General features: G+C 46.2%; 1 protein-coding gene across 1 annotated transcript in view; it reads left to right on the forward strand.

Annotated features, from left to right (window-relative positions):
* Window positions 1-1,268: 1,268 nt before the first annotated feature.
* Window positions 1,269-12,855, forward strand: part of KIF20B (kinesin family member 20B) — a 76,361-nt gene continuing 64,774 nt past the window's right edge. Inside the window, exon 1 of the mRNA XM_087964164.1 lies at window positions 1,269-1,584. The gene's annotated coding sequence lies outside the window, so the exon portion shown is untranslated. The remainder of the gene's footprint in view (window positions 1,585-12,855) is intronic.

Below are 12,855 nucleotides of genomic sequence, written 5' to 3' on the forward strand. Positions count from 1 at the left end.
CTACAAAAAGATCTTGACTATGTATCAGAATGGTCAAACAAATGGCAACTTCAAATCTCAACAAATAAATGCTCTGTCTTACATATTGGCAAAAAAATCAGAAAATAAAATACAAGCTGAATAGTCAAGATCTTGTTGATGACCCAAGCTCTGTAAAGGACCTTGGAATACTCACCTCTAATGATCTAAGTGCTAGAGCCCACTGCAACTACATAGCCAAAAAGGCATTAAGAGTTGTTAACCTAATCCTACGTAGCTTTTTCTCTGGTAATATCACACTACTAACCAGAGCATACAAAACATTTGCTAGACCAATACTCGAATACAGTTCATCAGTCTGGAACCCACATTACGTATCTGATATTAGCACAATTGAGAAAGTCCAGAAATATTTCACAAGAAGAGTTCTCCACTCCTCTACTGTTGTAGAATACCTTATGCCACCAGACTTGAAATTCTAGAACTAGAAAACCTTGAATTACGCCGTCTTCGGTCTGATTTAAGCATGGTATATAAAATCATACATTGCAATGTCCTACCTGTCAATGAATACTTCAGCTTCAACCATAACAACACAAGAGCACACAATAGATACAAACTCAAAGTTAACAGCACCAAACTTGATTGCAGGAAATACGACTTCAGCAATAGAGTGGTCAATGTCTGGAATACTCTACCTGACTCTGTAGTTTCTTCCCCAAACCCCAAAAACTTTAACCTTAGACTGTCTACTAATGACCTCACCCCTTTCCTAAGAGGTCTGTAGGGGGCGTGCATAAGCGCACCAACGTGCCTACCGTCCCTGTCCTATTGTTTCTCTTATTCTTCTTTTATTTTTCTTATATGTACCCATTTCATGTATTCACAACTATGTATACACTTATACTTATTATCTTGTAAACAATTGGCAAATCAAATAAATAAATAAAAATAAATAAATAAATAGATGCTTCTAAGTTTCAACATGAGGTGGCTTCACAGTTAATTAAAGCCTGCCTTAAAGCCTGTCTAAGAAGCAAATTCTACAGAACCTAATAGGAATGACTTCCAAATATGCAAAGAATTCTAACGCCGGGTTTTTTCTCTCTCTTATGTATACTGCGTAAAATAATTTCAAGCCAGTCCTTAAAACCATCGCCATTAATCCACGAATACATCCATACCACAAACCACAGAGGAAGCAAAGGCTTCTCCCGCAGTTTTGGAGAGGGGGAAAAGAAAACTACCTTTCCCGGGATCCTTTTCGGCGTAGACGTTTAGCTCCCATCAGCCTTTGCGGCTGGATTTGAAAAAAAGCCGCGATTCAGGTGCCTTAAAGCGACTGGTGCGTTTGCTGCGCCGGTGGCTTTGAAAGTGGGAAGGGGTGTGCGTATGTGTGTCTGTGTCTGCTGTGCCCCTGACTTTTGCACGGTTTTGAAGCGTGCATTGCATTTTTTTTTTAATCGTGGCTTCTCAGAGGGAGAGGATGGATTGTAATGGGGCGCAAAGGATCCCGGACGTGATTTCTGCTTTCTAGACTGGAGAGAACGGATTCCTGACTCGATCCTCTTTCTCGTCGGTCACCCCAATAGATTTGGAAGTAAAGTAAGTAAACGAAACGCTCCCTTTCCCCTCCCCGAAAGATACAGCCAGGATTCACTGCGCTCAGTCCAGTTTGATGAAGTCCAAGACTGAGTTGGAACTTTTTCTTTGAACCTTTTTCTCGCCCTCCGTTAGGTTCACACGCATTGTATTTGAATATTTGAAACCATAATCTTATAATCTTGGAAGATTTCTTTTTTGTGGAAACAAATTCCTTTATTACCGACTTAACAGACTCTAAGTTTGCACAGTTTGGGGTGTGTGTGGGGGTGTGTGTGGACTTCGGCTCAATGGCCCGGACGAGTCCCTGCAGTTTTTCTTGGCAAGTATTTTCAGAAATAGTTTGCCCTTGCATTCTTCCTAGGGTTTGAAAGAGCATCACTGGCCCAAAGTCACCCAGCTGACTTTGCCTTCCGGTTTCTAACCTGGAGTCTAACCACTAGACCAAACTCATTAACTTTGCATAATAAAGTCACTTATAAGCCAACTGACTTAGAAATCAAACTAATGAAGTTTGCACCCTAAGGTCTCTTCCTCATTGCTAAGTAGTAATGCTCTCTACCGGCCTCTTACTTGGCAGACAACTAACCCAATATAGTACAAGACATTTCTCCCCACTATTGATGCCTGCCCTGATTCTATGCCTCTACTCTCAGTCGCTGTGGTCTTGAAGAAAATGTATGATAATGCTTAATAGACATTAAAAATAGAATACCATTATTGTCATTGCATTCCACGAATACAATGAAATTTGAAAGCTACTCCAGCACAGTGCCCCAAACACCACATCACAATCATGCTACAGAGTATTTAAAAATTATAACAACAACAACAATACTACTACTACTACTACTACTACTACTACTACTACTAATAATAATAATAATAATAATAATAATAATAATAATAATAATAATAGGACTAAATCACAAATGCACTGTTCGGTTCAAGACAATTACTGCCTTGGAAAAGAAACTTTCTCAATCTATTAGTCCTCATTTTAAGACACCTATAACGCCTCCCTGTTGGTAACAATTCAAAATATGAATGTCCAGGATGAGAACGGTCTGTGGAGATTTTTAGTGTTCTAGAGAGGAGTCTGGTCTTCACAATCTCTTCCAAAGAAGAAAGAGAGCAACCAATGATTTTTTGTGCTGTGTTTATAACTCTCTGGAGCATCATCTTATCCACTACAGAGCATCCAGCATACCACACCGTTACACAGTATGCCAAAATGCTCTCAATGGTAGAACGATAAAAAGTAACCAGCAACTTCTCACCCAGACCACTCTTTTTCAGCAACCTCAGAAAGTGTAGGCACTGTTGGGCCTTCTTTGCAATGGCCATAGTGTGGACCAACCAAGTAAGGTTGTCAGAAATATGAGTTCCTAGAAATTTAAAACTATGAACTCTTTCCACACAGTCTCCATTGATATATAGTGGGAGAGGTTCTGCTTTGCATCTTCTGAAGTCTATAATCAATTCTTTGGTCTTTTTGATGTTCAGGGTGAAGTTATGACTCTTGCGCCACAAGACCAGTCTGAGAACCTCTGACCTATAGGCCGTCTCGTCTCCTCCTGATATGAGTCCCACTAACATGGTGTCATCTTCAAATTTTATTATAGAGTTAGTGGGACAAGAGGGAGTGCAGTCGTAGGTGTAGAGTGAATACAAAAGGGGGCTCAGCACACAGCCCTGTGGAGAGCCAGTGCTGAGAGCAAGAGTGGAGGAAAAATAGCTGCTAATCCTAACGGTTTGGGGTCTGTTAGTAAGAAAGTCCATTAGACATTAAAAAGGGGGTTAGAGAAATGCATCTTTAATAATAGTTGTTGAGAGCTGAGTAGCATCCAACAACAGCTCTTATTAAAGAGCTGCCAAGTATATATACCAAGTATATCTTATATGTACCCATTTCATGTATTCACAACTATGTATACACTTATACTTATTATCTTGTAAACAATTGGCAAATCAAATAAACAAACAAATAAACAAGTAAGAGGAGGGTAGAGAGCGCTTCTACTCAGCAATGAGGAAGGGACCTTAGTTTGGTGATGTTATTCCTATTGGCACAGTTGAATAGGGATACTTAAGCCTGTCTCACTTAAGGGGTGGAGACAAAGGCAACATTATGGGCAGAAATAAGCTCTTGTCAGAAGTAGGTTGTGGTCTGCTTTGTTGAATGCCTTGATGAAGTCGAAGTGAAACAAGCCACATGGCCCTTCCCCCTACCACATTCCCCAAGAGGTGAGAATTTCTCAGGGCATTTCAGTGCCAGGATACAAATTATAAAATACCAGTTGTCACAGGCAATAGTAATAAATCGAATTCAAGGCCCCCCCTTCTCCCAACTGAATGGCAGCATCACCTTTAAGGATCTGACAGTCGCTTTGTCAAAAAATGAAATAAGATTGGTTTGGCATGATCTGTTTTTAAACAAACCCATCTTTTAGTTGTAACTTTGTTTCTTGATGTTTGCAGATCTGTTTTTCGATTATCTTTCCCAATATCTTCCCAGATATTGATGTTAGCCTTTCCTAATTTCATTTTTGCCAGTTCAGGCTATCTGCTGATACTCTGCCTTAGTTATGTGTCCCTCTTTCCATTTTTTTGTACTTGTTTTTTTTTTCTCTTTCAGTTTATCAGAGAGATCTTTGTGCAACCATGCTGGTTTCTTCTTGGATTTTTTTTCTTGTGCTAGACTGGGCTTTTATGATCATATTTTTCAGTTTCCCATGCTTCTTGAGTTGTTTTCCCCTTTAGGATTTTCATACATGGAATTTTTCTTAGCCTCTCTCTGAGTTTGTTAAAATCAGTTCTTTTAAAGTTTAAAATGCTAGATTATGTTCTATTGCTTGTGTTTGCATTATACCGAATTCTGATATGATGTGGTCACTCTCGCCCAAAGTTCTGGCACCTTCGGGTTCCTTTGTCTCTTCTCTATTATTCAGAATTAGGTCCAGTATAGCTTTTCCTCTAATTCCTTCCTCTACCTTTTTGGATGACAAGGTTGTCAGCTAGGTTGGTTAGGAATCTGTTCAATCTCCCGCGCTTGCTGCAGAGTTTGTCTCCCAGTTGATATCAGGATGGTTAAAGTCTCCCATTACTACTGTGGTATGTTTCCAACATACATTTATTGTTTAGCAAAAAGTTCCTCTATTTCTTCTACTTTGTTGGGTGGTTTGTAGTATATGCCTATAGCAATGCCATTCTTTTTTCCTCTTATATTGACCCATATGGGTTTTGTCATGCCCTTCGGAATCTGATTCAGAGGGGGAGGCTGAGCAGCTGACAGGGAGTGGGAATGTGGCTCCGTTGGCTGTGGAAGACACTGGGGAAGGGCAAAGCCTGGCTGGGAAGAGCAGGGGAGTGGTAGAGCAAGGGAGAGGGAATTCAGAGGAAGACCCAGGCCCACTCCCTCCGCATTCTAGGGCACGCAGGGAGGAACGGAGAAGGGAGCAACGTGGGTTGCGTGACTTATGGGGGAGGAACCCTTTCCTGATTCCCTTCATTAGCTGTAGCTGGGAACACAGTGTTTAAAAAGGGGAATTGTGCACAGCAAACCGTTGGGAGCAAATCGTGAATTATCTGGTATTGTCAAAGCTTATCTGGGTTCCTGGCATCTTCTGAACTGTGTGTGTTTTGCTGGCCTTTCAAGTCTGCAATTCCTTCTCCTGCCCTGTCAAGTTAATTACTGCAGCTGTGGTTTGTGTGGATTTTTATTTACAGTTGGTATGCCCATTGTTTTTGGGCTGAATTTCCTCCACTTAAAGACTGTTCTTGGGAGAGTTTTTTCTCCAGCCGAAGGTAACCTGGACACTGGGGGCAAAGTTGGAGGTACTAAACGGACTCTTCTTACTTATGGGACTGTGTTGCCTTTGTGCTACGCCCCGGATCATCACAGATTGTAGGAGGTTTTCATCCTTGGTTTTGTGGATTTTTCCAGAGATGTAGTGATCTTTTATGTTTCCTATGTACATTTGTTGTCTAGGAAAAAGTTCATCTATTTCTTCTGCTTGGTTGGGTGGCCTGTAGTGTATGCCTATAGTAATGTTACAGAAATGTAGCAATCTTTTATGTATAATTCAACTCCATCTCCTCTTTTGTTAGGTCTGTTTCTTTTGAATAGTTTGTATCCTTCTAGCAGTACATTCCAGTCATCAGTTTCATCCCACCATGTTTCAGTAATGGCAGCGATATCATATTTACCTTTATGTACTAGTACTTCAAGTTCACCTTGTTTTTTGTTTGTTCCCTAAACTTTTTAGCATCCGAGTATAGGCATTTGAGTCCTTTATGGGTCTTGGGTATGTGTAAAGTCTTGTCTCTCCAATCTTCCCAAGAAAGCAGGATTCTTGAAACTGAAGTTGTTCTCCGTGGAGCTGCTGCGAGCATCCAGATAGTGGGAGGTGCTCCAGTCTTCACTCTAACAGGCTGAGCTATAATTGAGGAACGCTCCTCCTCCTCCACGTGACTCCTCCATGCGTTCCCCCAGTTTTAGCTCAGCCTCGCTAGAGACAGGCAGCTTGTTTGTTATTCCTTGGCCGATCCAGGTTCCTTTCGCTTTTTTTCTGCAATCAGGTTTGATCTCTCCTTCCTCCTTGTCCCCTGCGCTTTTAGTTTTCGTCCCAAATTTAGTTTAAGAGCTTTTTTGCTCCTTAAGGGGGGAAATAGGGGGTTTGGAGCCCTTTGCCCCCCCCACCCCCCTCCTCTTCCTCTGCCGTTTTTTCCTAGCCGCGCTACAGCTGTAAAGCGGCTTGAGATCGCGCTGTTGATAGCGCTGCATTGCGCCTTCCCCCCAGAACGCTAGAAGAAGGGAGCTTCTTCTCTCAACCCTCATTTCTCTTTCTGCCTCCTTTTCCAGCCGTTGGTGGATTTCAGAGGGTTTGGGTGTCTCTGGGATAGTCGCGCCGGAGCTGGCGGCCATTTTGAGGGCGCCTCGTGGCAGGCTGCCATTTTGAATTCTCGTATCTTTCCGATCGGGCTGCGAGGCTGCTACAGGCCATAGCGGGACCGACAGGCTGCGTGGATCCTGGTTTTGGAGGGTAGAGTGGTTCAGTGCCCAGTTACCCTTTTGCATTGTTATTCTTGTTGGCTTCTTTTCTTGCCCGCAGCTCGCCCAGAGACTCAGGCACTCACTTCCCATTTTTGTTGGGAGGCTGCCTCAGGAGGCCCACCTTTTTTTGCCCTTGGTTAAATTTTCTAATCCGTATTTTTTTTTTCCTTTTTACTGGCCTCTGCGTTCATTTGGTGGATTGGTTATTTAGGTTTATTAACTCTAAATTTATTTTCCTTCTTCTTACTAAGATAAGTTGAAGGTACATTTTTGTTTTATTCTGTTGATTGGAATTTTTTTGGGCCCCGCCCACAAAATAATAATAATAATAATAAAAAATTAAATAAATAAATACATAAATAAATAAAATAGAAAATAAAAATAAATTTTTTTTTTATCCAAAAGGGGGACGCGGCCCAACTATAGGAAAGCCGGCCTACGTTGTAGGTCGAACTCCCAGGCGTGCCAACCGCCTTTTTTTCCTTATTGTCAAAAATCTTTCTGGTGTCATGGCAGAAGGCAATCCTAGTGGCTCTTCTTTGAAGGCAAAGTCTAAGACGCACTATCTGCGCAAAAGGGACAAGGACTCCTCCAAGGCCTCTCAAATGGATGCCTTAAGGCGTCATAAGGCCTTGGAGAAGGAGTTTGACAAACGATCTAAAGACTCGCATTCTGCACATCCTGCCCTGCCCTCTGTTTCTACTCAACCCCCTCCCCTTTCAGGTCAACCTTCTCTTTCCAGATGCTCACCTGCACGTAGCCAGACTTCTCGCACGCCAGAGGCGACTTTCACACCAACTGCAGCGGGCCTACGTCCAGAAGACCCGCCCTCGACCATTATCCCGGACAGCATTAGAGAGTGGATGCAACTGGCCATCAGACAAGGGATAGCAGAGGGTATCCAGCAGTTGGCCAGACCAGGTACCCAATCGATGGCTCCCGAAGCCGAATCAATGTCCGGACGATCGATCTCCAGGCCGGCTTCACATCTCGGTCAGGTACCTTCCCACGCGGAAGCCCCCTTCCTGGAAGGGGAAGTGAGCCAGGAAGAGGAAGAAATGGGGTTTGAACCCTTCAGGGAAGAGGAAGGTTCAGACAGGGGGTCGATCCAGTATTCAGAACCATTCTTCGAGGTAGACCCCATGGAAGGGGAGATGTCCGAGGACGAGGGCATTTCCCCTGACCAGCCAGTATTCGTAGGCCTATTAAGTCCTTGTTATTCAAGGCAAAGAATGTCTCGGGCCTGGCTTCCCAGGCTCCTTCTGAACCATCTCCGGCGATCCCGGGGGGACCAGAAGACTCAGTTTTCAGACAGCCGGTCATCGAAACCGAGGTCATTCCAACTCCCCCAATTTTTTCCAATTTGGTCGCTAGACAAATGGGCCTCTGCGGGTCCCCCTCCTGCTCCTTCCAGTCAAGACAAGAGATTGTTCAATCTCGACTCGGAGTTTTCTAACATGCTAAACACTCCGGAGGTAGACGATCCAATAGTGAGGCTAGCATCCTCATCCAACCCCACCGACGCTTTAGAAGTGCTGAAGCCGGAGGATAAGCGAGCTGAGATGGCTCTACGGCGAGCACACCAGTCGGATGCTTGGGCCATCCGGTCGGCCACAGCCACATCATTCTTCACCCGAGCTTCTATCAGGTGGCTCAGGCAGTTAAAACAGCATGTCCCCCCCTTCAAACACTAGAGCACATCAGGACATTGTGAAACTAACGGCCGCAGCAGAGTTCGCGGCCGATGCCACTTTTCATTCCGTGAAATTTTCCGCTAGGGCCATCTCCTCGCACGTTTCTGCACGTAGGTTACTATGGCTTCGGCACTGGCAGGCCGATGTCAAGAATAAAGCCAAATTAGCCTCAGCTCCTTTGTCAGGGGGAAAATTGTTTGGCCCAGCACTTGAGCCGTTGCTGATGGAGAGCCGGAATAAGAAGAAGTTCCTTCCATCGCTTTTTCGAAGGCAAGAGTCTAGAGGGTCTCAGTCCTTTCGGAGGGGCTCCTTTCGATCTTCCTTTCCACCGGCCTTCACCCCCAGGTATCAGGGCTCCCCGATGTTCCGGTCGACTTATCAGGACCGGAGCGACTCGGGGGATAGAAATAGAAGGGGAGGCTCCTACAGGAGACCCTTCTGGGGTGCTGGGAATAAAGCTCCCTGCCGTCCCAGGTAGCCCTTCACTTTCTTATCCCATTGGCGGTCGCCTTAAGTACTTTGCCGACTAGTGGGACTTATCCACGTCTGATTCCTGGGTTAGGGACACTGTAAGGTTTGGTCTCCCTCTTCAGTTTCAATCGGCTCCTCCGGAGCACTTTATGGTTTCTCCCCTTTCCAGAGACCCGACTAAGCGGGCTCTCATGGCCGCTATCACTCATCTTTCCGATATCAAGGCCATCCAGCCCGTACCTTTGTCACAGCGGGGAGGGGTTTTTTATTCCCTCCTCTTTTTGGTCCCGAAGCATTCCGGGGGTTGGAGACCCATTTTAGATCTAAAGAGGCTCAATCGCTATGTTGTTCATCACAAATTCAAAATGCACACACTTCAATCAATCTTACAGGGTACTAGGAAGGGAGACTGGCTCACTTCCATCGATCTCTCTGAGGCTTATCTCCATGTACCCATTCACCCCTCGTGTTCCAAGTATCTGAGATTTTGCTATAACAATCAACACTTCCAGTATGTGGCCCTTCCTTTCAGTCTCGTCTCGGCCCCGAGGACCTTCACCAAGGTGTTGGCGGCCCTGGCGGCGCACCTTAGACACTTCCCTATTCGCATTCACTGCTACCTTGATGATATTCTTATTCTGTCTCCTACCCGACATCAGGCTGAGAGTGACACTAAGACTACCCTCTCAGTGCTTCAGGCTCACGGATTCCTCGTTAACTGGGAGAAGAGCCAGCTTAATCCTTCCACCCGTATAGCGCACCTAGGAGCTGTGATTGATTCGGTTCAAGGGAGGGTATTCCTCTCCCAAGAGAGGTTCACCAGTATACAAAAAGCTATCAAGACAATCAGGCAAAATGAAAGGGCCTCGTTACTGAACCTATCCAAGTTGCTTGGAAAGTTGGTCTCCTGTATATCAATTATTCCCTGGGCACGTTTACATTCCAGATCCCTGCAGTGGTTCCTCCTGCCTTACCAACGTTCCGGAAGGAGCAACTCAGGTCTCGTGGTGAAGGTCCCCCCAAGGGTTCTCGCCTCGCTTCTCTGGTGGACAAGACCATCTACCAACCGAGGTCATCTCTTCAAGGAACCCCAGAGGGTCACTCTCACGACAGACGCCAGCCTTTACGGATGGGGAGCCCACATGCAGTCGCTTTCAGCCCAGGGAACTTGGTCAGCAACCGAATGACGCTGCAGCATCAACTGGCTGGAGCTGCATGCAGTATATCTGGCTCTGCGTGCCTTCCTCCCTCAGGTACGAGGCCGTCATATTCTGGTTTTAACAGACAACACTACCACCAAAGCCCACATCAACCGTCAAGGGGGCACTCATTCCATTCGTCTCATGAGGGAGGCCGAGCGAATCTGTCGATGGGCAGAAAGACATCTCTTATCCATCAGGGCGGAGCACATCTCGGGGGTCTCGAACGTCCAAGCAGACTGGCTAAGCAGGGCCAAACTGGACCAATCGGAATGGCGCCTTCACCCCTCCTTGTTCAGGGAGGCAGCAGCGAGGTTCGGTCAGCCCGTGGTGGACCTGTTCGCATCTCCTCTCAACGCCCAGACACCGAGGTTCTTCTCTCGTTATCCTGCCGACGGCGCAGAGAACCACGATGCCCTGCGCTGCCCCTGGCCCACCGGGCTTCTATACGCCTTCCCACCCCTCCCGCTGATACCCAAGGTGATTCAGAAATTGATCCTCGAACAGGCGGAGGTCCTCCTGATAGCTCCGTTTTGGCCCAGGAGACCGTGGTTTGCGGATCTTCGCAATCTGTCAGTGGCCCCACCGTGGAGGATCCCCCTTGACAGGATCTCTCTGTCCCAGGGTCCTCTTCAACATCCAGACCCGCAGTGGCTTCAGCTAGCCGTCTGGAGGTTGAGCGGGAAAGGCTAAAAGATGAGGGTTTGTCGGCCCAGGTCATCAATACTATCTTGGCAGCAAGGCGGCCTTCCACTACTCGGATTTATAATGCAACCTGGAATATCTTTTGTCAGTGGTGCCGTAAGTCGTCCGTTGATCCGCTCTCGCCTTCAATCGCCCAACTCCTAGCCTTCCTACAGGCCGGGCTAGATAGGGGTCTCTCCCCCAACACTCTGAGAAGGCAGGTCGCAGCCCTGGCCACGGTGATCGCTAGCAGCTCTTCTGGCTCACTCTCCCACCACCCTCGCATAAGGTCTTTCCTTAGAGAAGCTTCCAATCTGCACCCTCCGGTGATCCACAGATATCCTACCTGGGATCTTAATAAAGTTCTTATGGCATTAACTAAACCTTCCTTCGAGCCTCTCAGGGAGGCGCCACTTCAGTTCCTCACACTCAAAGTGGTGTTCCTGGTGGCGATAACATCAGCAAGAAGGATATCTGAAATAGCAGCTCTATCCATGAGAAAGGACTTATGTGTCTTCCACACTGATCGGGTGGTCCTGAGACCAGACCCCGCCTTTATGCCTAAAATCAACTCGGCTTTTCACAGATCCCAGGAATTGATTCTACCTAATTTTTGCCCCAAGCCTTCTCGAGAAAGGGAAAGGCAGTGGCACACTCTTGATGTGCGAAGGGCTCTTCGTATTTACATCTACCGTACACAATCAATCAGAAAATCAGAATCCTTATTCCTGTCTTTTCAGCCAAAGACGCTGGGCTGCAAGGTTTTCCCGTCTACTGTTGGCCGCTGGATTAGGGCTACTATATCCAAGGCCTATCTGGCACAGGCTCTTCCTGTCCCTAGTGGCATTACCGCTCACTCTACAAGGAGTGCGGCCACCTCGGCTGCCTGGACTACTCAGGCGTCAATTCAGGACATATGTCGAGCAGCTACCTGGGCGTCTCCATCTCCATTCATACGCCACTATAAAATCGATGTTTACACCTCAGCTGAGGCTTCATTTGGCAGGCGAGTCCTTCAACAGGTGGCAAAGGATCCAGAGGTGATTCCGGACCAGATGGAGTCCCTCCCGTAGGACAAGCCAGGCTTTGGTATGTCCCACTATCTGGATGCTCGCTGCAGCTCCACGGAGAATGGGCGTTGGTACCTACCTGATATGCCCGTTCTCGTCGAGCTGCGTAGAGCATCCAGCCCCACCCTAATTGGTCCGTCTGGGGGGGGGGGAGTCCTGTTTCGCCAATGATGTATATAGTTCAGAGTTGAGTCTTGTAATATAGTTGACATGAGAGGATAGCTGTTGTCTTCTCGCCTTCGTAAAACTGGGGAACGCATGGAGGAGTCACGTGGAGGAGGAGGAGCGTTCCTCAATTATAGCTCAGCCTGTTAGAGTGAAGACTGGAGCACCTCCCACTATCTGGATGCTCTATGCAGCTCGACGAGAACAGGCGTATCAGGTAGGTACCAATGCCCATTCCCAAAGGAGCTTTTATTGCAAGGCTTGTGATAGCAAGAGGTCTAGGCAGGAACTAAATTTCCCCACTTAAAAACAGCAATTTAAAGCAGTGCGAACAAAACCCGTCCCACAGAATGGCAATGCAGGAAACAGAAACAAAACTTCATATAGAGATCTCTCCAATCCTCCCCCCTCCCACCAGAATGCCAGCGTCCCAATAGAAATACTGTATATGGGACCTGACAGTATGTTTCTTATATCTCCTACTTTGTAGCTGGGATTTCCATCCTTCCCATCACTCTCTGCTCCATGATGTTTTTCCTTTTTTTCTTTTCTCCCTACCTCCATGTATGATTGGTTATCTAGCGGTTAGGACAGAGATGGTAGGCACATTGGTGCGCTTATGCACACCCCCTACAGACCTCTTAGGAAAGGGGTGAGGTCAATAGTAGACAGTCTAAGGTTAAAGTTTTTGGGGTTTGGGAAGAAACCACAGAGTCAGGTAGAGTATTCCAGACATTGACCACTCTGTTGCTGAAGTCGTATTCCCTGCAATCAAGTTTGGTGTGGTTAACCTTGAGTTTGTATCTATTGTGTGCTCTTGTATTGTTATGATTGAAGCTGAAGTATTCATTGACAGGTAGGACATTGCAATGTATGATTTTATATACTATACTTAGATCGGACCGAAGGTGGCATAGTTCTAGATTTTCTAGGTC

This window comes from Notechis scutatus, chromosome 4 (genome assembly GCF_049901735.1).
Source record: "Notechis scutatus isolate UNSWTSFEM ecotype Mainland chromosome 4, rNotScu1.2, whole genome shotgun sequence".
NCBI lineage: Eukaryota > Metazoa > Chordata > Lepidosauria > Squamata > Elapidae > Notechis > Notechis scutatus.